Source organism: Dermacentor silvarum, chromosome 9, assembly GCF_013339745.2.
Source record: "Dermacentor silvarum isolate Dsil-2018 chromosome 9, BIME_Dsil_1.4, whole genome shotgun sequence".
Classification (NCBI taxonomy): Eukaryota; Metazoa; Arthropoda; class Arachnida; order Ixodida; family Ixodidae; genus Dermacentor; species Dermacentor silvarum.
In genome coordinates, this window is record NC_051162.1 from 155428814 (window position 1) to 155454957 (window position 26144).

Consider the following 26144-nt stretch of genomic DNA (forward strand, 5'->3'; position numbering starts at 1 on the left):
AACCTCTCGGCTATCTGATGAAACACCTATGTGACAACACTACCGACGTCGCAGCCATGCTCGCACCGCACCACTGCCGTCCCGCCACTCACTATCCCATGCGTCAACGGTGGAGACAGAACAGCGGAGCACATAACAAGTTATACGTGGAGGGATGTCCCTTCTACACACACACTGCCGCCACAGAGTGCAATTACTGCACATGTTCACATGTCACGCTGTATGTGCAACTACAGCACATCCAGTTTATCAGTCGTTACCAATGTCGTTTTCTATAAAATGGTTGGCGCACTTCTCTTTCATTTCTCTTTCAACGAAGCAAACAGACAACTTTTGCAACTTTCGCAAGATAACTGAGTTGGTGGCGTGGAGCAGAGGTAGAACACCCAGCTTCTGATCTGGAGGTCAGTCAGTTGGAAATCCTCCTCCAATACACCACACTTTCAGGCACGGAGTGGCGCCAGCCACCGGGCAAAAAAATCGAGCTTGTGAGGCTTACTAGTTCAGGTGCAACCAAATTAGAAGGCCCATTAAGCTTTAACAAAGTCACTCCCTCACCAGAACAGGAATTGGCGGCCTCCTTGGTGCAGTATTCGGCCACTACTTCCCTCATGACTCCTACAGTTAACCCATGGCCCCCGAGTCCCCAGAGGCTGCGGAGCACCTGACCAAGGCGGCTGTCGGCCGCCAATGGAAACTGAACCTGACAACGTTCAATATGCGCACCCTATCGAGTGAGGATAAAGTGAGGATATATAGCATGGATATTTGAACAATTATCAGGTATTGCCTGGGATAATTATTGGCCTTGATGAGGTTAGACGCTTATACACCATCATAGCGCGCAACATCCTTTCTTTTATGTGGCAATGCACGAAATTTGCTTCACTGCCCAGTCGGCAGTTACGCCACAGTTGTACCACTGCTGTCCGACCGCCGCGGTCTACCAATTCCACCAGCTCGCGCTTTCTACAAAAACAGCGGATTACATAACACACGGCACACCAAGGGATGATACTTCTTTATACGATGTACCGTGTAACAGCAGTCGCCAAGAAGGAAGGATCAACAAATTGTTGACGGTTAAAAACTCGATTTGGGAATTCCAAAATGGAGGTTCCAAGCTCACCACAAATATTAATTCAAAAAGCTATAACACGCCCACAAGCCATCAATGTATGCGTTTGGGTGAGTACATCATCGATTCCAAAATAGAGGTATCCAAGCTCAGAACAAATGAACAACTTTCACGTTAACTTGGGTAACGAGTGATGTGCCACTGTCCTTGCAAAGATTATCGAGCACTGATAAGCTCAATGAAATCGAAGGGTTGCAGGGCAGTACCGCCGGCAAGCTCGGACACATTCTATGACGAGTTAAGCTGCTAGTTGCACTCATCAAAAGATATCAAACAGATTAGCACCAATACCTGCAGAAAGTGAGGAAACTAGCTTTTCAGGTCCTTTGTCGGGGTGAGGACGGCTATTGACGAAGTTCTGTTCGTTCCTTAACTCTGTCAAAGTATTGTTGCAGGTGGTCATTATGCTAGTTCTGAGACGAAGTTTAAAAAAAAACTGTTCGTTCTCGTTCAAGCGAAGGAATCACCTGCTTTGTGTTGTGGCGCTTTCAGGTCCTCGGCGAACGTCACGAAGCAGGCCCAAGCTGGAAAGGACGAGTTCAAAATCACCAAACAAAAATACAGGTACACCTCACACAAACTGTACTATCACGTGCAATGTCAGTGCAAGAGCTTTAATGCGTGGAATGGTGTGACCTGTCGGTCGAAAAATTCAATGTGAAGCAAGAAAACCCCTTTCTCAATACAGTGTGATAATGCGTAGTGTTAATCGTAGTGATAATGCGTAGTGTGCGCGGTTGATACCTGCCATCCGCAATACTACAGGCGCGCCGGGGCAAAACATTGAAGAAGACCGACCGCTTTCGCCGTTTCCCATGCGCCATACGTAGAAAGGTAGCCTTAAACATAGATCAACATTGCTTAATTAAGCCTATACTAAAAGGGGGATAGTACGCAGTATGGGACTCCCTGGTAAACACCCTACACGTGAGGATGAAAGCTGACTAAAGGGGAGCCAGAATGAAAGGATGCGTTAAACAAAGACAAAAAAAAAAATTCACCGACAATTACGATACTCCATTATGAAAATGAACGAAAGTGGCACCAAATTGCCTCCTTGTTACGGCTTTTCGGTGGCTTCAACTGCACTTTCTCGCTAGAACCTTCATTCTTACTCAAGACAGCTGCAAAAAGCAGGGACTCGGGAAAACTGCAAGCTCACCACAAAATGTCATTGCAATGAACCTCTCGGAGAACGTCCACTACCCCCAGGTGTCTGCGTCACCGTCATTACAGCGCAGCTGTTCCTGCGCGTTGTAGAGTGGCCCAACAAGCATCCGGTGGAGAGAAATTTCATCAACACTACACAATAACTCGGGTTCACTTGCTCACAATATACTCGTACTAGGGGACATCTGTCGAGCTGCCGCCTGCACATTCTTCGATCTTCCACAACGCTGTAGCTACCACAATGCCTACCAACAAAACTTTTAAATGAAGTCACAATGACACCAAAATTATCTGCTTTATATGTAATATTCATATACATAAATATAAATGCATGTTTATATTACCAACATCTTTAACCTCACTAGAATTCTAGACAAAATAAACACACACAATAAGGCGCAACATAGGCATACTAACTAAATTAACAAGCATGGAGTCACGCACGCGCGAGCAAACATGAACCCATCTCACTCGTTGACCGCGGAAACTGGCTATGAAAAAGCTGTAGTGAGTAAGCGAGGCAGCGTCAGTTTGGTATCACAGATGCTCCCAGAATTCCTGCTTACAAAGCGAACAAGTGAATTTTAATAAATTGCGTGCTCGATTGGTGGAATTGTTCCAGGTGTCATAAAACGAAAGAAGACGTGTGACGTTGCAAAATCAGCCCAAAATTTGAGCGAGCCTGTTTCTTGTGAGTAGTTATTTCCGTTACCCCGCTACAGCAATACTGTGATTACAACCACAGCCTATGATTACAACCACAGCAGCACAGTACAACCTACATAGCACAGCCACAAATACTACAACCTACACAGCACAGCCACAAATACCAGATTGGACGCTACATGTCCGCACCATGTAGCATCTGCGAGACCAGGCACCTATGTACACAGAAATGGTGCCCAAATGGACACAATCGTACCCTTGGCAGCGAGGAATTCGGGGACGTGGCATGCGTCTCGAACGACAGGATACAGCCGTCGGAACCCACGCCCTCTCGAGGTCCTCTCAAACGTCACGAGGCGGGCTCAAGCTGGAAAAGAAGCCGTGTAGATTTATTTAAACCTCACCAGACAACATAGGGATGCACACATCACAAACTTGTTTTCATTGCGCAATGCAAGGACCTTCGATAAGCGCACAGGCACTGTGCATTCATTGCATTCGATTTGTCTCAGCTATGTGCTGTAATGCAGCTATTTCACAACGCCTTATCTGACTGAGTCATCGCGGCGGGTTTACTGTTGTTGTCAAGCAGCCCAGCAAAGGTCGTGCACAAATGCATTATCGGGAATTCTAACATGCCGAGAAGCCCAACATATACAGTATATCCGATTACATTAGCTTATAATAAACAAGTACATGGTATATTTGCAGCAAACCATGAGCAAAGTAATCAGCATATTAACTTTTCTATTTTTCAACTTTACCGAGCCCACAAAGGAAAAATCGCCGAGGAACCCCTGTATGACAACGGTGACGGCAGCGCTCTGCTCTTGGAAGCCCGGGCGGGAGTACTGCACACGCTAGTATTGACCCTTTTCGCGGAGCAGTTTGCTCTAGAGGAACGAGAATGCGCACGAATACGAAACCATCACTGCTTCTGCCCTGCTACTGTGCGATCAGCTGTCGAAAATGCAACTGGGTGTGCGCTGAAGCACTGTGCCCAATTCATAGTGGAAAATGTGTAACGATAAAGGGAAGAAGTGTGCGTGCTAGTTCGCTGCAAAAATAGTGATTCACATATTAATGTGTCGCCGCTGCTACTTAAGGACTGCCCGTGTTGCCGCCCTTCGCGATGCACGGCTTTCCTCAAGGATAAAAAAAATATAATTCATTCGCCTGCGCTGTATAGCTAACCTCCCCGGAACCTCGGCACTTGGGAGTGAGTACCGCTCGTTACAAAATGAAGTAGTGCCACTTACTGGCATAGTAAGTTTCCCGCACTTTCTCTACATACATCCACTCTTACTCGCACGAAAACTTACACCCACCGTATCGCCAACGTGTGAGTGAATAGGCGCACACTTACCAATGTGCCGAAGCATGAGTGACGGCGACTACACCGACAAGACACGAATGGTGGAAGCTGAATGTTTCGTGACGGTCCGCAGAGTAAGCGAGGGACTAGCGATAATACGTCTTTGCTATGAGGTACCGCAAAGCACAGAACATTTGAATTCCAAGCCTTCGTGCGCAGCAAAAACAAATTTATCGCAGCAGAGCACACCCGCGACTGATTACGCTGAAAATAAACAATCAGATAGTGGCCACACCGAGGAACTTTACTGAGTCAGAAATATGACAAGCCGCTGGTTCAAAATGTTTGCCAAATAAAGAACGCAGAGAACACTGATCCCGATTTAATTCATAAGCGGAAAGTTAGGACAGCTTGGAATACATTTCTAGCACCGCTTTTAGTACAAGCTCCGTATATGCTGCTCGCGCCATTTGGATAAGGCGTAATGAGCTCTAAAAGCATTTTAATGTCCTCTAAAGCTGTGGCCAAAGCTTCGTGTCGTGCACACAGTCACCGTCTACGATATGCGTCGAAACGGAGGTTTGCAGTGCCGCAACGGCGTCACGCGCTTGCATTGTAAACGCGGAGGCAACGGAGGCGGCCGAGGCAAGCAATGGACGCGTCACCACGTGATCAAACATGGCAGCGCCCACGGGAGCGCCGCGGAAAGGGTCAATACCACCAGCGTTTCGACCCCACCTCCGAGGTCCAGGGGCCTTAACAAGTCGGGCGTTCAAAACTGTGGTTTTTAAGGCAATTGAAAACATTGAGGCCCATTTTCGACCACCGACACTCGAGAAAGGACGTTAACTTTACGACAACAACCATATATATCGTGTCAAAAAAGTAAACCGGACGGACATCGCAGCAAAGTTCTTGTCACACCAAATAAAGCACGTTCACGACGTCGAACTCAAAGTAAGTTAACAAATAAATAATTTATTCCGCTTAAGTGGGCAAATACGGCCGTAAACGTTTTTCAACTATCATTTGTAGCTTCAGTATACTTCGAGTGTGCCTTGTTCATCACATTTGTCGAGGTTTTGGCGAATTGGAAGGTCACTTGAATGATTATGGAGCTTTTTTCTCCGTTGACAAAGTACCTCGAACATAGTCTGGTGTTGTCATTCGCGCTCCAGTGTGAGAGGTCATCACTGCTGAAACATAACAGAGAGCAATCAGCTGACACTCAACACCAAGACTGAATAAATGTGTGCTAGCGTGCGCGAGAGAAGTGCTAATTTGCGAATACTCGATGTGTGCTGCGGTGCACTCCAGCCTTAGTTCTGTTCTAAACGCGAGAGAGCATCGGCATGAATGAGCCCGTTTTCAGCAGTCGCGTCTTGATCCAGGCGCAGAAAGGAGCTGCACGTTAACTTATTAATGCACAACAAGAACTACAGTGCGTACAAAGGCCCAACGCGGAGTGCTTACGAAGCTAGATTTGACACATAACAACGACTGCGCATTTGTTTCGGAGCGAGAATAGCTCAACAATTATCCAAACCAATTTACAAGAGCGGGAATCAGATCACGCGTGTTTATGCAGTTGTCGCTTTATTGTGCGTTTTCACGGATGCTGCCTTGTGTTTTTTTTCTTTTTATCCTTTTTTTTAAGTTTGCGTTTGCGTCTTAGTTCATCAGAAATTCGCAAGAGCGACTCTTGACGGGCCGAACCGCGACGATCCACCTTCAGCCGCCGGGTTTCTCCCCACAGTCTTGAAGGGAAGCGGCACAATTTGATGCCGACATCCCCTTCACGGTTGTCAAAATACCTAAAACAGCAGTATATGCGCATGTTCTTTTTGTTCACACTTCTTACGGAGGAGCTGCCGAGTGGTCGCGGTGAATCCATTGAAAAGTTGGAAAAGGAAGCTTTTAGGCGCGCCTGAGCGCAGTACGGACCAAGGTGAAATGGCAAAGAGGGCCTACTCGCGGGTGCTCACCGCCGTTGCTAGGTGGCGCGACATGTACAGCCAAACTGCATTGCAGGGTGCCTATACCACCAGCGTTTCAACTCCACCTCCGAGGTCCAGGTGGTGGCATGTAGGGCCAGTAGGCAACACGTCGCAATAACTGTACGTGTCGTCCTCCACTGCAGGCAGCTCTCACAATAACCCTAGGACACCAGCATACAGCAGGTATTTGGATTCGCAAGCAACAGCGGACGCTGCACAATTGCCAAGTCCGTCAAAAAGGACAGACTACAACATTGGTGGAACCAGTGAAGTGCTGTGCTGTTGTGTGTGGTTTGCTGATGTTTCTTCTCTATCCTTTCTTCCTTTTTTTTCTTTTCATTGTTTAACACCTGAGCTGTTTAAGCTTTGCAATGTTTCGGTGGGCAACGCTAAAACTAGCCTAGCGTGCGGCGCGCGCTATGCTCTCAAGAGAGGAGCCTGGACATTGACGTCATAGCATTGCGTCATTGCGTCGAGCATATGTTCAGCAGGGTCATGTGACCACACCAATGAAAGCGAGCGCGCGGCGGCGCGCGGGCATTTCTCGCTCTACAGAGATATGGCTCGACCAGGGTGCACCTTGACGCCGGAAGAAGAGGCTGCCCGACAAGAGAAGCGCCTTGAAGCCACGCGGGAAAGGAATCGCCGTCTTCGTGCCGATCGAGCCTACGAGGCCAACAAAGCCGCCGATATGCGACGTCGCCTGAACCGATACGGAATACCGCGAACGGTAGCTTCAACGCGACGAAAGCGACCCGGGCTTCCGATAAACTAGTTGCTCAGGGACGTCGCCCAAGCTCCGCTGTTTCTTCCGAAATTGGTATTTTGTCTCTTTTCTGGCTAGGATGCAAACATTGTTTTCGCCCGATAATAAGGATGTAGACACAAATCATCATCATCATCATCTTAGCATAGCGCAGTTATAAAGCGAGGTACAATAAGGAAGAAGCATGCGCTCGCTACGGTAAAGCTAGGGAAACGATGGAGCACGTTTTAATTGAATATGAAGATATCTGCCCAGCGGTGATTTACGCTGCTTAGGCCTCCTTGAAGCCCTTAGGCTCAGCGAGAGCAGGGGGACATGTCCGCAGCCGAGATTAGTAAGAGGCGATTGGAAGTTTGCTAGAAGTAGGGAGACGACAAATAACGGAGGCGCACAAAAACAAATTTCCCTATGCGGCTTCAGAAAGTTTGGTGATGCGTCCTGGTGATGGTGATGGTGGCTAGTGCGCCGCACTAGTGACCACGCGGGCTCGGTCGTGTTGTTATAAGCAATTATAGACCACACTTCGCAACTGTGTGGTATTCGACCCGTACGCCAATGTTTCATCACGTCAACGCATCACAGCCTAAAGCAACGTGGGAAAAAAATCGCCGCCCAAGCACTCCGTACAGATGGTTAACCAGCGAAGCTGAAACATGAGGCCCCGGCGTTTATCACTGGGTTAATCCCGACGGTACATTAAACTCTCAATTACTGGTTACATATGTTTCTTAATGAGGTCACGCAAGTTCGGCTGTGACGCAGAAAACGACGCCACTGACTGTGCGCCCGAAGTCCGCTGTTGTGGCAATGCCGCTTGCGATTCTTTAAAATAAATTGCTTCAAAATTAAATCTGTCCGTCATGTAAGACAATGAATGGCTTATACCCCATTAGGCAATGGCTCATACTCCAACACGTGTCGTGTCATACAGCACATGTGTCTATTAATGGCATCGCGCAGGAAAAATGCTTAACGAGTTGACGAAAGTCCGTGTTACCACATAGGTGGCATACTGAACATTCACACTAACCATATGGATGCAGAATCCATACGGATGTTGCAAATGCAGCAGTAATTTGCTCCATACTTATCCACAAGAAGTGGTAAGGCGGAATACGTTTAAAAGAATCCATGGCTTATCTTGTAGCACTTTATTGAGCAAATATTTGCAGACGAAAGTCACATTGCTTCACTACTAGATGGCACTAGTGGTCCTGATGACCATGGCACTATCAGTTCTTTCTCATCACGGAATCCCGCACTTCGCGCCATTGTCTGCACCATCACCGGTCCACACTTCTGCACGTCGTCAAGCGGCGCACAGTTATCCTGCACAAATTTCTTCTGTCACAACGCAAGCTGGCCAGATACATCTGACCCTAATTGCTTTGCTTTGTCCCCAGTAACCCAGGCACCCGGAAGTAGAATTCAGCAGGAAAACAAGAAGTTATGGCGCACAGTCGAACATGCTTATTAACGAACGTGGTTGTTATGCATGCAAATAAAAATGAAGTGTGATGAATGTACTGCAGGCACAAATAGAGGCCTTTCATTCGAACCTTCATTTGGAAGCGGAGCAGCAAGGAGAACATCCCTTCGGACTCCTCGAAAAACGGGAACGTCATTAGGCGGACTCGTGCGAGTGACGTCGGCGCTGCATTCCAGCTTTCCGCACGTTGTAGAGTGACCCAACAGTCTTCCTGTGGAAATATGTCATTTTTCCACAACAGCCACTACTCAGCCTTGAAGAGCATGTGATCAGTCATATATGCTCCGTCACTGATGTGCAGTAGTAATGTGCATACTGTGTAAACTAAAAAGGCAAGAAGGCATACAGCACACGTACAGCACACGTGTCTCTTAATGGCATCGCGCAGGAAAAATGCCTAACGAGTTGACGAAAGTCCGTGTCCGTGTCATGAAAGTCCGTGTCATGAAACAGCCGACTATGTCTTGGTGCTCTCGTGGTCGTTTCGTGAACTTGGTAGGCTCCCCTCCCCGCACGCTACTTCGCATAACATCGATTCCCACAGGGCGTGGGAGCTGCCAGCTCTTTTTAACGCGAATGCCGTTTCTTGGCTAGGTTGGTGAAAGCGCGCGACCAGCTGGCGTCCGCACAAGGCGTTCGCAAAAGCAGAGTCTGGAAAGCACGTGACCTCTCCCAACTGACACCGGCGCCAAGAGCTGCCGCAACAACACTCGGCGCGCAGCGGAATAGACGGCTCGCTGCTTAAGCGCGTCGACACCTACACTTATACTCAGATCACAAGGCCATAATAGTGTCTATGCACCTCGACACATCTACGCCGTCACCGGAACGACAAGAGATGTCACCCGAAAGTTAAATGACACCACCCACAGCGCCGCGGTGGTCGTACTGCTGCTACAATATACCCGGGACCCGTGATGCATACTGGCTCGACGAAAGAAATAGAAGAAAACATGTAAAGTGGTGTCGACATCGCTTTGATTGCACCAAAACAAGCACAGCAGCACATTGGTGGATACAGTCACCTTACGTGTCAATTACGGTGCTATGTATGGCTGGGGCAGAGATTTTCACAACAATCAGGGCGCTCGAATCCGGGCGCACCCTTACTTATTTGAGTTTTTGGGAAATTTTACAATTTGGGGCCTATGGCTTTACATACTGACATGTTCAAAGAGAACCATGCCACAGGCGGCAACCTCAGCTTGTCGCTCAGCGAGAATGACGAAGCTGCCGGCATATGGTTCGAATGATTCAGCAATGCAATTATCCAGCCCTTTTTGCCTCGCCCGCCAACCTTACCCACGCCCGCATGACTATTACCCGGCCAGATGCCATCGCCCTCCTCAGTCTATCATGCTACTCACCCAAACAAGGATGTGTTATTCTTTATGCAGGGGGTCCTTGCCATTCTTCCTCGGGGATGTGGCCAATAGCCAATGCATCGGTGCATGACCCACAACAACCCCGAAAATTGTCGAAGTAAACTAGTTACACTGCCTGGCGTCAAGTCGTGGCACTCCTCAGTGAGCAGCGCGTGCACCACATTCTTGTACGCCCATAGTAACACCACACGCTACGCTCTTATGAAACGAATCAAGCATGCGCATGGACCCCTGCCTGCCAAAAGAGCCGGATGATGGACAAACGTTCGCAACGTGCAAGCTCTCAAGCACTCTTTTTAAGGTATGCGACGAAACCTCGCTACAACGATAGTGAAGGGGGAGCCTACGGTCGCAGTGTCAAGAAATGCTGCACAGCCACAGATAACAGATAGGACGCTGCATGTCCACGCCATGCAACACCTGCGAGGCCGGGCACATATGTTCACAGAAATGGTACCCACCGGCATGCAACTCGATGCCAGACATGGCATGCATCTCGAACGACAGGATGGAGTCATAGGAACCCACTTGGCCTCGAGGTTCTCAACGTCACGAGGAGGGCTCAAGCTGGAAAAGAAGCCGTACAGATGTATTAAAACCTCACCAAAAGACAGATACGCACACCCACAGTATATTGCATTTAATTGAAGATAAATAAGTAAAATAAATAAATATGCTCGGCATGCCAACATTTCAGGAACATTTTTATTGGCCCTCGCTAGTGCAACTGTTGCACTCACAATGCCAGCATAGTGCTCATCTACATCGAAAACGGTGTTCCAAATTACCGCGCAAGGTCCTATGCTTGTTACGGCGAGAAAGAGGATGCACTTATTGTAAGGATCAGATTTGCCCGGGATCAGATTGTGACGGGTCAACCAAGCCACCTACAATTCGTACAGCGATATTGAAGGGGAGCGGAGCTTACGGTCGCAGTGTCAAGAAATGCGCTGGCATTTTTTCCAAGGCCTTTCCGCAAAGCCGCGGTTTAGGCCACTTAGACCCTGTTTCGAGACCAGATGAGTAGATTCTCTCGGCTAATTGAGACACAGCTAGTTTTGAGGCGTCGGTGCGACATTTCGCCCTCAAAAATGAACTCTGCAACGCATGTCGTTGCCAGGGATGATTATGAAGCTTCGCCAAATTTATACTACCACATTTAGGCAGCCTAGCGGCATGCTTTGCGTTCATAGAAGCATGAGAATCCAGCGAGCTTTATGTGTTAAGTCGTGTCAGGTGTCCTTGCACTTTGTAGGGCTGCACAAAAAAATTTGTGAATGAAAACGGAATTCTAAACCCTGCTAAAATAGAAATCGGAGGCGCAAATGGCCCATTGACAATGACACGAATTACTTATACTAGTTATGACAATTAAGTATAGGCAAACAGGGTCTAAATAATTGTGACCCATTGTCTTTTGTGTCTTGTGTCTGCGGCCTTGTGCCTCCATCTGCGGCTGCTGATCTAGTATCGTTATTATTTGTCTTTGTTGTCATTTGTATTGTCATTACTGAGCATAAGGATTGCTCTCCTTCCCCATTTTGTCAGTAGCACGAAATTGATTAAGTTCACTTGAATCCACTGCAATTCAACTGGTGAGTACCACTTTGCACACGCCATATGTGTGACCAGCTAACTGAGTGCATTTAGGAGCAAATGCTTCCAAAAATATGAGCTGAAATTTTCAGGTGAAAAAATGTGTGAACAAAATTCCATCAACAAAATTTAGCAGTATATAGCTTTTATTCAATACGTAAGCAATTACGTTTTGAAGAAACTGAACATGAAGGGCAATATAACACTATACTTCAAGCGAGACAAGACTGTTGTCAGTGACATAAAAGAAGGCGAAGTTATGTCCAAATGCGTGTAAATACAGCATATGTTGCTCTGCTAGACAAAACGAGCCTTTTAATAAGTAACACTACGTTTCTAGCAGGAGCAGTCTGAAAGTGAGCACATCGAGCTGTGTACGTCTCTCCCCACTGTTGTCCTTGTTAGCTTGCACTGATATGATTATCAAGTACATTTACAAACGTCCCCACACATTTTAACTGCGGTAAAATTACGATCATGCACTCTAAAGTAAAACGCAGCATATTAGATATGACAGTGATCAAAATCAAACGCACCGTCAGCACTGAGGGCTTCCCTGGCTTGCGCCAATCTCCTGTGAAGAAATATTCTTATTGAGTTCCACAGGCCGACAACCACCAGTGTGGACACTTTTTTATCATGAAAATTTTATTGGGTAAACGTTTGCGAATATTCGAAGCTCACCACAAATGTCAAAGAAACCAATCTTTCCGAGAATGTCGACTGCCCACCGGAATCGTCGTCACCGTCATTACAGCGTAACACTGCCTGTACGTTGTAGAGAAGCCCCACAAAGGTCCTGTGCAGAAATTCCATAAAGACCAAACACACTAGTCAGCCACAAACAAATGAGACTATAACGAAACTCTGTTCACTTGCTCATAATACGGTCCCACTATACTTGACATTTCACGAGCTGTCGCTTGCACATCTCTTCGGGTTTTCTAAAGCTGCGCCTACCACGACGCCTGTTCCACTAACCTTAATTAACTTAAGGTTAGCTTAAGCTAAGAAGTCGCGTGCGACATGAAATACCTTCAATATAGCATATCCTACAAAACGGGGAAAATGACAACCTTGTGCATATAATACCCATGATAGTATTGCAGACATCTAATGCTGGCTTGATGCACTTCTGTGACGGCACAGTCAGTGGCTGTGCAAACGTACAGCTAGTATGACACAAACAGTAAAATGAATGCCATGCACATGTATGCTCACTACATTGTCCAGCCTGCGTCACTTGGCGAGACCATCTACATGCTGAGTGTATCGCTCGTTTCAGCCAGTTGTAAAGTGGCGTAGTAAAGTCGTGCAGAAATGTATTTTCATTATGCGCCAGCAAATTTGCTCATACACACATTTTCATACGCACCTATAGAATAAATGGTCACGGCCTATGATGAAACACAACTGTATTTACATTATGTACAGTAATTGAATCGAATGCTGTCCATGGCGGACGCTGTCTCTTCTATTTTGTCGTCTTCGTGCGTCCGTGATTCCGTGTGCCGTGCAGTTGGCTTCTTTTTCTTTAGCTCTTCGAAGAAGGGTAAATATTCAATATCCTCCGCACCCCGGAATGGCGCGCAGTTCGAGTCTGTTACATCGAAGAAAGTTCAATTGGTTACAGAAGTTAGACGGGTCGGCGTATTACAGAGCCGTTTGGAAGCTTCACCGAACAAGTTCTGATATTTTCATCTCGTCCTCGATGTACTTCTTGGATTCGTCCCGTCTTCCATAGTTGTCGTGGTGCATTTTCTTCGTAAAGAAGCACAAGATCACCAGCTTTCAGATTGTTCGAAGCTTGAACATTGGCATAGTGCGCTGAGCGCAGGCTAAGAAGATATTCTCTCCTCCATCTTCTCCAAAGTGCTCCAGTAACTGCTTGCGATGAAGCCACTTTCTTGTGACCGGAGATCTTGGCCCTGAAGTATCGACATCTTCGTTATAGTAAGGAAGGCTTGTTAGTCGCTTACCGGTTAAGAAATGAGTCGGAGTAAGTATTTCCACTTCTGCTGGTGACGTTGACAAGTGAGAGCCCTGGAGTTTACTACTGCCTCTACTTCATACAATACCGTCGTTAATTCTTCTGGTGTAAGCTTTGCCTTGCCAAGGATCTTCCGGAGGCTGGTTTTCACAGTTCTTATCGATCTCTCCCAGAAGCCGCCCCACCATGCAGCTCTTTCTGTGATGAACTTCCATTCTATTCCTTGAGAGCAAAAGTCTTGAAGCTCTCCACTGAACAATACTCCTGCCAAGGAGGCGATTTCCTATGACGCTTTCTTGAAAGCCTGCGCGTTGTCTGTGTATATTACGTCAGGCAATCCACGACGTGATAAATATCGCCAAAACGTGAGCAGGAAACTTTCTGCTGACAGTCCAGTGGTTAATTCCAGGTGTACTGCTCTTGTGACTGCACAAGTAAATGACACTCCAGGTGTACTGCTCTTGTGACGGCACAAGTAAATAACACTATGTAGACCTTCGACGTAATGTCTTTCATATAGAGAGGTCCAGCAAAATCGATTCCAACCGCTTGAAAAGGATCAGATCGGCGTACTCGTTCACTTGATAATGCTGCAACAGGTGCGCTGCTGGGATTTAAGCGTGTCTTGATGGAAGCGTTGCATCCTCTGATGACTTTCTTTACAGTTTGTCTTCCGCGGGGTACCCAAAATTTCTCTCTAAGCTCGGCAAGGGTATCTAGCAGACCACCGTGGAGTGTACGCAGTGTACGCTTATGGCAGTCTCTTATGACAAGTTTTGTCAGTTGGTGAAGCGGAGGCAACAAAATAGGATGCAACAAAACAAACTTCTTCCGCTTCCTGTGAGAATTGCAGTCGCCCACTTACACGCAACCTTCCTGCCATGTCGACAAAAGGATGAAGCATTCTCAGGTCTTAATTGCGATTCAGCTGTAGTTCCTTTTCAAAGCTTGCTACTGTCCTAAAAGGCACCCCTGTCATGCGCCATTCCTCTATTTCAGGATCTGGTTCTCTCTTAGAGGGTATATCCTTGAACCATAGGAATCTCAATGCATCTCTGTCTTCCATTTTTACGCTAATCTGTAGAAAGGCTTTCTCTATGTCAGCCGTCAGAGCAATACGGTTCATACGAAAACGTATGAGAAGAGCAACCAAGTCGGCTAGTAGCTTTGGTCCTTTCTCGAGATGGTCATTGATTGAGGGACGATGAATCAGGATCGTGAGAGGATGCGTCAAAAACTACTCGTACTCGAGTAGTTGTAGACTCGCTTCGCACAACGGCGTGATGCGGCATGTAGTAGACCTTAGAGGGTTGCACCTCAATTTGGCTAGGTACTCTCTCGGTGTGACCCATCTTCATATAGTTCCTGATGGTGGTATCATATTCTACGGCAAACTATGGATTGTTCTTCATTTTCTTTCCGAGACACATCAGTCGCTTCGTGCTTGCAATCGGTTATCTTCTAGTTGTCTACAACTTTCTTTCCACGGAAGGGCTACTTGGTAGCGACCAGTTGACGAAGGCGATATCGTGTTAGAATTTTTCTAGCACCATATTAGGTTCCTTATTTGGAGTGTTGTCGACTGGCGTAATCCCGATGCTCTCTACTCCCAGAACTTCCGAAGTAGATCGTCGATAGAGTCAGTAGATGCACTTACTCGCAATACGCATGCGTTGAGTGCTGCTTCCAAAGAGGTGTTAAACGAAAGTGGTCCTTGTAACATCCAGCCAAATGCAGAACCCAGCGCCAGCAAGTCTGCCTGGCCAGTGGTATCGTTTCATTTCTCCGGACATGAATTGCCATAGCTGGTCAGCACCAATTAATAGGCTGATACCAGGAACAGCAGCAATGCCTGGTAACAACAGCTTATCCAGCAATGAGGTGTCCGTCGCTTTCAATGGTTGTAACAATGTCATGCTCGAACATCCTTGCAGACGAACGGTACTTCAAATGGCCTGTAACACGTAATCCCCAGTGTCATACTGACTGAAGTTTTAGTTCGACAAGGCGATGTCGGATGGTAACCGAGCTTGTCTGTCCAAAAGTATTTAGCTGTAAATTCCCAGATCCCTGTTCTTTCAGGACAAGTGTCTTGGATACGTCTTCACGAATGAATGTGCGCTGGCTTCCGCTGTCTACAATTCCACGAATGTAGGCCCTCTGCTTTTTTCCGATAATCCATGCCCGAAATGTCTGCATTAAAACCTCAGCATCCACGAACGAATGAGAGCTGGTATGAAGACTGTTCGCGGTTACGAGACTTTCTTGTTCCGTCTTCTTAGGTTTCCACTTGAGATCGCACATTGAGAAGACATGTCTTACTCTGCATGTTCCACACTTGACTTTTCGATAACAGTCTTTGGCAAGATGTCCTCTCACGGTGCATCGATAACATCGGTTCTCTGTAGCCAATTTCTTCAACTTTTCTTCATGGTTCATGCTGCTGTCAAACTGGGGTTGAGTGATTTGAAGATCCACAGAAGAGACAGTCCTTGTCTTTCACTTTGGAGGAAGACTGCATGACCGCTGCTGTTGGTAAGGTGGAGTGCAAGTCTCTTCTCTCCTCAGGTGGTTTAGCGCATTTCTTTCCTTTAAAGTCATGAACTCCACTTCTTTCTCGGCTTTCAACTTCCACGCGAAGATAGGTCAAGAGTTCTTGCAACTCCTCATCGGCTGTCGCTGTGGTTCAATCTTGCTGTTGTACAGAGCCTGAACTGTCGATAGCAGACGGTGATGACTGAACTGGCTTCTTTTCGGTAATAGCCAATGACTATGTCTGCCGGCAATGCCTTCAACCTAATGTCCGTCATCATAGTTGCATAGCTGGCAGGACTGACGTTTAGACTTTTCAGGCCTCTGATATGGCATCGCACATAATCCAATAGCCTTCGAAGACTGTATACATCTTATGAGGAAGCAACTGTTGGTAGTGTGCGCAGACGGCGTAGATGCTCCTGCACAATGCGACGCTTAACGCCAAAACGACTCTTTAGAAATTCGATGGCGTCGTCGTAGCACTCGCCTGTCGCTTGTAGACCAGAAATTGAAGCTGCTGCTGTACCGCTAAGAAGATTCTTCACATATTGAAATCGTTCTCCTTTCGTGAGCTTTTCGTTTTCATGCACAGACGCCTTGAATTGCTCCCAAAAAGCAGGCCAGCGATAAAGCTGACCGTCGAATGTCTGCAACAGTAGAATTAGAAGCTTGATTGATTTGCGCGGGGACGCGATCATCGAGTGCATTTGATGAACCTGCAGCTGCGGAAGGGGCAGCCGTAGAACACTGATTTTGACGGAGTAGCCACTCCCGAGCCTTCAGCTCCCCCAACATTCCTCGCGCAGCATCTTGATAAGGCAACACAGTTTCAAATTCTGCCGCGAACTCGTCCTCGGGGATAGCTTCTTCTAGATCAGCGTTAAGCTTGTCCAAGTCCTCATTATTTGCGTGTAGTCGTTCGATCAAAGATGAAATCTTTTCACTGTCAGCACTTTCAATCACGGCTTTCGCTTCATTGATGAGACGCGCATTCATCTGGCGTCGCGGCGTTCGCTTTTCTTTAAGGACCTTGAGGCGATTCATCCTGTGTTTCAACAATGTGTGACCTCGCTCACCTTCCCAAATGAATGCTGAGTAGGTGTGTTATCACGACGAAGGGCAACGGCGGGTGGTCCAGTTCGGTCGTACCGGCTGGCTTTCGGAGGAGGTTTCCGCTGTCCTTTCGACGTGCTGTCTTCGCTTTCAAAGTTCCCGATGAGCCTCCAGGCGTGTAGAGTCCCAGCGAGCACTCCCGGGGGGTTTCGGCACCACAATATAGAATAAATGGTCACGGCCTACGATGAAACACAACTGTATTTACTATATGTACAGTAATTGAATCGAATGCTGTCCATGGCGGACGCTGTCTCTTTCTTCTACTTTGTCGTCTTCGTGCGTCCGTGCTTCCGCGTGCCGTGCAGTTGGCTTCTTTTTCTTTAGCTCTTCGAAGAAGGGTAAATATTCAATAGCACCTACAAGCTGTTACGTATGCTCACCTTCCAAGTATGGACAATGTTGTGGACGTTCAGCTGTGACAACGCTCCACAGCTGATACAGGTGTAGTAGAGCAACCTGCAAATGTTGTAGAACACCATATACATCGAATCCTTAGTTAGGTACATTAATGGAGCACAATACATTGTCCTTAAAAACACCCAATGCAGTGCTTACTAAGCTCAGTGCATTAAGTACAAAGGGATACAGATTCAGCGAAACTGTCAGTACAAATGTACAGCTTCAAAAGGAACACTGTCCACTCTGAGTGGCGAAAGCACAGCGCATACACAAGTAGGAGCCATGTTGCAGATCACGTACAAAATACGGTGCGCGTGACCGCCCGGCACCGCGCAAAGTACAAGTTGCTCGCAAAGCAGAAGCCGCAACTAGAGCACTGCACGGGCTCGGGCTTACCCGAAAGCCCGGGCCCGGGCCGGCCCGTGGGCCGGGTAGAGCAGCTTTTTTACGGGCTCGGGCCGGGCACGGCATGTGCTTTTTCACGCGGGCTCGGGCATGGCATGTGCTTTTTCACCAGGGCCCGGGCCGGGCGCTGGTATATTGACGCGGGCCCGGGCCGGGCTTGGACTTTGTGGCAGTGTGCATGTAACGTGCAGCGAGTTATCCTCCCGCGTCTCGACTCGAAAAAGTTGTTGCCCCAGCGCAGCTGGAAGTTAGCAGCGCTACTCCTGCGTACTTCCCTTTTCTTCTGTCGTATTTTGCGCTGTTTGCACAGAATGTAAAAATCCAGAAAGACCGAAATCGCCTCAAACCAAAGGATGCCCTTGTATTCCTTACCCAAATCAATGTAATTAATGCTTTCAGCGCGGTGCAAGCGCATTCGCGACTTGCTGATTCTTCCAAGGCGAATTGGTAAAACGATGTCTGGTAATTCGTCACGCGACTGAAATATGGCATTGTGTCCATCCATGATTGCATGCATGTTCTCAACCGGCCGCCTAGCAGCAGTGTATTTATTACGCTGCACCACGGAGGAGCGAGAAGATTTCTTTCTCAATTTGCTCCATCCATGCGCTGCGCTCACGACCGGACGTGGCTGCGCTTCGGCTATAGTGTACTAGAATACGGTTGAGTGGGACGAGCTGCTGGGGCAGCGCATGCTTTGCAGTGAGGCGCCCGACGTGTAAAACACTGTGGAGGCGCTGTGATAGAAGTGGATTGGGCCGCATCAAGGCCGGGCCGTTGGAAACTGCTAGCGATATTGCTCGGCAGGGTCATTCGTACTACTTCGCGCGCTGGTATTTGCGTTCAGACCGCTCAAATGGTGTTCATAATTTCATATGACATGTATTTATGCCTTAAGAATAAGCTGTCCTCCTTTCGCGTAGGAGATTGAGTCACCAGTTCCTCTGGCGCCCGATGGAGATACGCATTTGGTGCCGCAGCTAAACGTCGTCTTCCCTCCCGTCCCTCACGGCCTTTCGCGCGACGGGAAGAAGTGGCGTTTGCTCTCAGCCGTGCGTTCGCTCCCCGTGAAAGCGCGCGGGACGCATACAGCCAATGAGTTTTTATTGCGATAGCAATTATATGGACACTCAAAAGCAGATTTCTGCCGTCGGCGTCGCCGTCGCCGTCGGCGTCGCCGTCGCCGTCGCCGTGAGGTTCCGTATGACGTCATTTGGAGATGAAATCGTCGCCGCGCGCCGAACGCTGTATGTGCGAGTGAAAGGCCGCGAGGGGCGCGTCTTTCACGGGGAGTGAACGCACGGCGGAGAACAAACGCGCGTTCTGCGCCGTGCTCGCTTAAGGGCTGCAGAATTAGGCGTCTCGTTTCTCCTTTACAATCACCATATATGTAGAGCAAACGCGCCTTCTTCAGACGCGCGAGAGGCCGTGGGGGAGGGGGAAGGAAGGGACGCGACGTTTAGCTGCGGCACCAAGTGCCTATTTATATGAGAGGCTCCAGCAACAGTCACCAACGCCGCACGCATTTAGAGCTAACGCGGGCAAAACGCCGATGGCGTCGACAACAGTTCTGCGTGTTGTTGCTACCAAAGCCGCTCACCTTACTTCGTATGAGATTGCTGTGTTGCTATCGCATTCATTGCTTCGCCCTTAGGGCGAAACTGTGACATTTTTTTCTATATCCGGACGCGACCATCTAAGACTGAGCCCTTAACAGGTTCGCTGTAAACAGTCGTAGGCTCGGTTTACATTTTATTAGTTTTGTGTCAAATGACCCATTCAGCGAAATGCAGCTCCACTAACGTGAAACCTGGGGAGGTGCGAAGCATGCAGTGATGCACCGCTAATGGGCTCTGACTGCCTTAAAGGGCAGCTGAATCATTTTATTGCGATAGCAATTATATGGACACTCCAAAGCAGATTTCTGCCGTCGGCGTCGCCGTCGTCGTCGCCGTTGCCGCGAGGTTCCGTATGACGTCAATGGAGATGAAATCGTCGCCGCGCGCCGCCGAACGCTGTATGTGCGAGTGAAAGGGCGCGAGGGACGCGTGCTTTCACGGGGAGTGAACCCACGGCGGCGAACAAACGCGCGTTCTGCGCCGTCCTCCCTTAAGGGCTGCAGAAGTAGGCGTCTCGTTCCTCCTTTACAATCACCATATATGTAGAGCAAACGCGCCTTCTTCCGACGCGCGAAAGACCTTGAGGGGGGGGGGGGGGGCAGGGCAAGAGAAGGGAGGCGACGTTTAGCTGCGGCATTAAGTGCGTATTTATATCAGAGCCTCCGGCAGCAGTCACCAACGCCGCACGCATTTTGTGCGAACGCGGGCAAAACGCCGACGGCGTCGACAACAGTTCTGCGTGTTGCCGGTGCTGCTGCATGTCCAAGTTTATACAGCTGATAAAGCTACTGTCATTACACCGTATACCTCTCTACAAATTTGCTATCGCAATTGATGCTTCGCCTTTCAGGTGAAACTGCAACAACTTTTTTTATCCAGCGGCCGTGGCGGGACGCTCGGCACGAGAACGAGCCGCTTGTTTACCGTGACGACGACGACAGGAGACGCCGACAGCCCCGTGCGCATAAGGTGCTTCGCACCTAAAAGCTCGATCCCATATATCTAAATTTGTATGTAGACCACAGAAAGGTTTGGTTCGAATGCTTACCAATACGTTTAACCATCTCGTTTCTTGAGAACATCACCTCGCTGAGGAGGCGCGGTCCAAACCTTTCCCGCACGTTGTCAAGCGGCCACAAAAATGTCCTGCAAAAATGTACTTCCGCAATAACACGCCGACAAGCCAGCCATGTATAGTACATCTCATTACCATAGCTTATAACAATTTGACTGTAAGGCACCCATTTTGTAGTCAGCTCTTCAGGAATACAGTAGACAGTTCGCACTACAGTTGAACGACTTCAGATTTGTGAATATATCGATGCTCTCTTAAGGTTAATATAGCACAAGTGTTCCATATTCAACACATTATCCGTTTGCTTCGAACCAGAAATGAATATTTACACAAGCCTATATACCCTACCTCTTTCTAGTTTGTCTAGATATATTGATTTCTCATGACACGCAACACAGCGCAGTAAGTGGCAAGATTCATCAGTTTGTTAAATACTGCAACCTCTCGGCTATCTGACGAAGCACCTATGGGACACCACTACCGAGCTCATCGCATGCGTTAACGGTGGCGACAGAAACAGCACAGAACAAGGTACGTGGAGGGATGATGCTTCTGCACACGCACTGCCACGACAGAGTGCAATTACTGCACATGTTCAAGTACTGCACGTCATGCTGTATGTGCAACTACAGCACTGTTGTAGCCGTTACGATTGCAAACAGAATGGCGTCGCTATTTTCACGCTAACACTAAATATCAAATGAACAAACCTCTCCAAGAATGTCGACTACCCGCTGGTGTCGGCGTCACAGTCGTTATAGTGCAGCCTGTCCTGCACGTTGTAGAACGACCCCCACGGATCCTGTAAAACTAAATTCGATCAACACCCAACACATTGTATTGCCCAACACACAACTGTCAGACACTGTAACGGAACACTTCACTTGCTGATATTGCCGCATTAGCTGTCGAGGTATGCCTTGCACATCGCTTTTCTGGATCTTACCACAATGCTGTAGCGCCATAGTCAAATTTCAGTATAACAAAGTTGCATGCGTACATAAAATACCTTCGATATAGCATATCCCATTTTTTATTATAATGAGGTTCAAGTGTATGCAGTACGAGAATTATAAACTTGTGCCTGTCAACCGAACATTATTCTAGACAATGATTGGCGCACTTTAACTGGGCAAACACACAACTTTTGCAAATATATAGACAACATAACACAGAAAGTCGAAGGTATGCTTTGCAGGTGAACGCTTAACAGTGGGCCCACCCTTCATTCGCCAAGTTTTTGCGTGCCGTCAAGTTTTAGACGCATCGCCAGTACCATCGTCTGCAACTGACATTACATTCTGGCGTGTAGGAGCGCATATCTTTATGTCATTTGATGTATTGGGTGTCATTACATACAAATCCCTATAAATCTTCCCATGTCACAGGTGTATTACATTAGCATAGTTCTATACTTGTTCATTTGTGCCAGCAAAACTCGTATGAGTTGCTAATATAAATAAATTACTATGTACACGAGACAAATTGAGCATAACCAAAAACGAAATACAAATAGCACACTCCAAGAAACATTTTATTTGTAGACTTGTTTTAAACAGTATTAATATTGTTACGTCGCGGAATTCACTATACACATTCCCATATAAACGTATTTCAATTACATGACAGACAACGATGCACAAACAAGATGCTGTCGATACCGATTTCACCTCTGCAGGTCAAATCGGTTGCGCCGTAGCTTGTAATACGCTCCGATAGTGTATAAAAACGTCACATATAACGGTCTCCCTTATACTCTGGATATTTCAATACGCTGGGTAAGAACAAATAAGTTATCATTAAGACGCCTACCGATTCTGTAGCCATTCTGCCGTACATACGAGCTCGTAATGCCACCTACTGGTGCAGGCCTGGCACTCCTCTGTTGGCAGCCAATGCACGGCGCATTCCGGTAGTCGCATAGTGCAGTCCCACAGCACTGTCATGGGGATGACCCACGTGTATCATGGTATCCCTCATGCCAGGAAGAGCCGCGTGACGGACAAAGGTTAGCATCATGCACTTGACATTCACGAGCAGAAGTACGAGTATACATTAAAGATCTGAATGCAGAAGGTACGCTCCATGACTAATAAGAGCACAAAATTAGAATTCCCGTCGATTTCATTTGGTTGCAAAGTTAACAGATGAGGGGGTGAACATCAAGCTGGATGACCAAGGTGTGTCTCCCTGGATTAACAACAGAACAATAGCTTATTTGGCTTCGTTTTGGCAACTCAAATATATTAAATAGATTAAATAGATTTTCGTTTTCAACAACATTTTGTACTAAACTTGAGAGTGCACACGACCTGCATTGAAAGGCACAAGAAGATATCCATGTGCGTTTCTTGAGGATAGAAATTTTCAAGAAAAGTAATAAAACGCACGTTCGTGGTACACTAAAGAAGCAGTATGTCATGTTGTCACATTTACTTAATATAAATGTAATCAAAAGCAGTTGACAAGCTAGGAAGTGCATTTCAGCGATTATATATTTGAAAGTCTAGCCACCATTGTTTTAAAAATGTTCGGTCTGCTATAGGCAAATTCAAATTGATGGTGTTGGCTACCCTTTAAAACAAATATGAAAATTTCAATTTTGCTTGTTGATAAATAATTCATTAAACTGTTTCCAGCTGGTGACCTGAACCAGTATCAACTAATGTAATAATGTTCCAACTTCCAGGACCGAAAGTCGCTATAAGGGTATGCGAACATTCAAACATTGAAATAACCAATCGAATATTGTGCTAGTAGATTCAGTCTACGAATCGAATATACTGACTATTGGGAAATATAAATACTGATTAGCTTCCTATATTCTATTAACTGTGCCTACATTATAACTAACTGTACACTATATTAACTGTGCCCGGTAAAGCGTCAAATGGGGGTATGAAAATTACCGCCCTTCCACTCCGTGAAGATGGACTCCAAAAATTTACTTGACCAACCACCAAAATTAACTTTCCCCAATTCGAAAATTGAGTTGACCCACGTTCGAAACCGACCTGGCCTAACCACAAAATTAACTTCGCCCAATTAGAGCAAATGGAAAAGTGAAAAGTATCACGCGGTATTGTCAGAATGCTATCGCATTCAATGTACGTAAGGAGACGTACAACGTAAGTGCACGTAATGAGACGCAAGTGCCTCCAACTTTTTATGACGAGTTGCGCTGCTGAGCACGAAGTCACGGGAGGAAATCCTGGTCACGTCGGAGGCATTTCGATGGGGCCGAAATGTTAGAAAACGCCCATGTCCAGATGTAGATCCCCTTGTAATCCAAATTGTACCGGATTCTCCCCTTCGGCGTGCCTCAATAAATCGTGGTTTTGACGCGTAAAACCCACGAATTCAACTCAACCAAGCTATACTGACAGTGGCTGCAGTAAGTCGAACACACAGTCGAACATGCTTATTAACAAACGTGATTGTCATGTGTGCAAATAAATATGAAGTTGTTCTTTCTGGGGTTTTACGTGCCAAAACCAGCTCTGATTATGAGGCACGCCATAGTGGAGGGCTCCGGATTAATTTAGACCACCTGGGGTTCTTTAACATGCACTATAACGCAAGCACACGGGCTTTTTTGCATTTCGCCTCCATCGAAACGCGGCCGCCCTGGCCGCGGCGGCCGGGATTCGATCTCGCGATCTCGTGCTCAGCAGCGCAACGCCTTAGCTGACTAAGCCACCGCGGCGGTTTATGTACTTCTTTCGTGAAATATTTATTTAGTGTGTTTGGAAAGCTCGTCATACAGCAGTCATTCATTCTTGGAAAGCTTGTTTGCAACCAGGCTTTAAATTTGTGGAGAGGCTATTTGTGAAGTTTTTTAATGACACTTAGTGACCTTGTGAACTGGTTCTAATTGTTCCAGATAGTTAGCTGTCATTTTTTTTCACTAGTCAGTACAAGCGCGCTACCTCATTATTCTGAAATAAATGTTCCTGCTGTAAATATATACGTCTGAATCTGACTAATCGATAGTCGATTCGATACTAACTATTCCTGTTCGAAAAAGTTTATACTCGCCCACCTCTAATTAAAAGACTTGTCTTGGTGTGGACAGTGACATTTAGAGTACAAATTTTGAGCTTGAGTGAGTTAGGCTGACACACACTTGATGTGTCACATGTTCAGCAACACACATACCTACACACATGTAGTTGGCCAAGTAGCATACTTACTAGGAGCCTAGAGTTGTCTGGTGATGAAGCCAATATTCCGTTCAGTTGCAGTTCATCATCCGAATCCTCTTGATAAAACACCTCCAGGGCACTGCTGAACAGCCGTGCTCGGTTAGCTAAATATGAAGTGTGATCAAATATCCTGCGGGGAGAAAGTGAGGTCTGATCTGTTTATTTGGAAGCAGAGGAGGAAGCAGAACATCCCAAACAATAGAAACAATGCGTACTCAGGGGGTCCACAACACCACGCCCACGATGAATTTAAGCAAAACATCTACTGCTGGACTTAACGTGAATCTAAATTAACAGCTCTAAACAACATGCTCAGTGGGATGTTGCTTCCGGATTATTTCGTGTTTTTTGTGATGTTCACGCCAAGAACAAATAAACTGAACATGCTTTCACACAACAATGTCAAAGGGACACATGACATTCTGTTGTGCTAACGCGTTCCTTCAGCTATGTGGTATTTATAGTTTATGCCGCGTGATATGAGTACGATTTGTAAATAATGAGTTGCCCTCTAATTACAGTGTCAAACAGTGCCTTGGAACTCGTCGTGACATCATCGTAAAACGGTCCTTCAATTATGTACCTGGTATGTTCTCAGTTATCTACTTGGGACGGACAAAATTAATGCAGGACAGCCTTAGGATGTACGAATGTCTTGATGCCGACATCCGAAAGACTTACTGAGGATGCCTTTGCGCTGTGGTTTTGCCAGCACCTCCAGCTCGAGTTCCTCGGTGAACGTCACGAAGCAGGGCCAAGCTGGAAAGGACGCAGTGTAGATGGAATTTGATATCACCAGATAAAAAGACAGGTAAATATCTCATACACTGTATTCTTATGTGCAGTGTTAGTGCAAGAGCTTAACGGCGCAGCATGATATGGCGGTCCGGTCGAAAAATTTCATGTGAAGCAAGAAAACCTCATTCTCAATGGAGGGTGAGCGCTCAGTTTAAGCCCACCGCGTGCACTGGTCTGATGTGCACGTAGTGGCAAACAAAGCATTATCCGCGATAGCAATAGGCCCACCACTCAATACATTCTACGAGCCCGTCCGCTTTCGCCGTTCCTCATACTGCCATACGTAGAAAGAAAACATCAAGCATAGGACGAAAATGCCTACGTCTATACTAAAAGGGGGTTAGCAAGCAGCATATCGTTGCGGCTACTGTGTCGGATACTGCAAAGAAACTCAGTTCACTTGCTCATAATACGGTCCCACTATAACTGACATATCTCCAGCTGTCGCTTGCACAGCTGCGCCTGCCGCGACGCCTGTTC

The 26144-nt window shown here is 47.0% G+C and overlaps 1 long non-coding RNA gene across 1 annotated transcript; it reads right to left on the reverse strand.

Moving 5' to 3' along the window:
* Positions 1-3229: 3229 nt before the first annotated feature.
* Positions 3230-25628, reverse strand: LOC125940137 (uncharacterized). The gene is made up of 7 exons (XR_007463367.1): positions 25548-25628; positions 21372-21471; positions 20635-20732; positions 12059-12321; positions 10388-10493; positions 8612-8752; positions 3230-3341 (listed from the first exon to the last, which is right to left on the reverse strand). It is a non-coding gene; the product is annotated as an uncharacterized LOC125940137 (long non-coding RNA).
* Between the last annotated feature and the right edge of the window lie 516 nt (positions 25629-26144).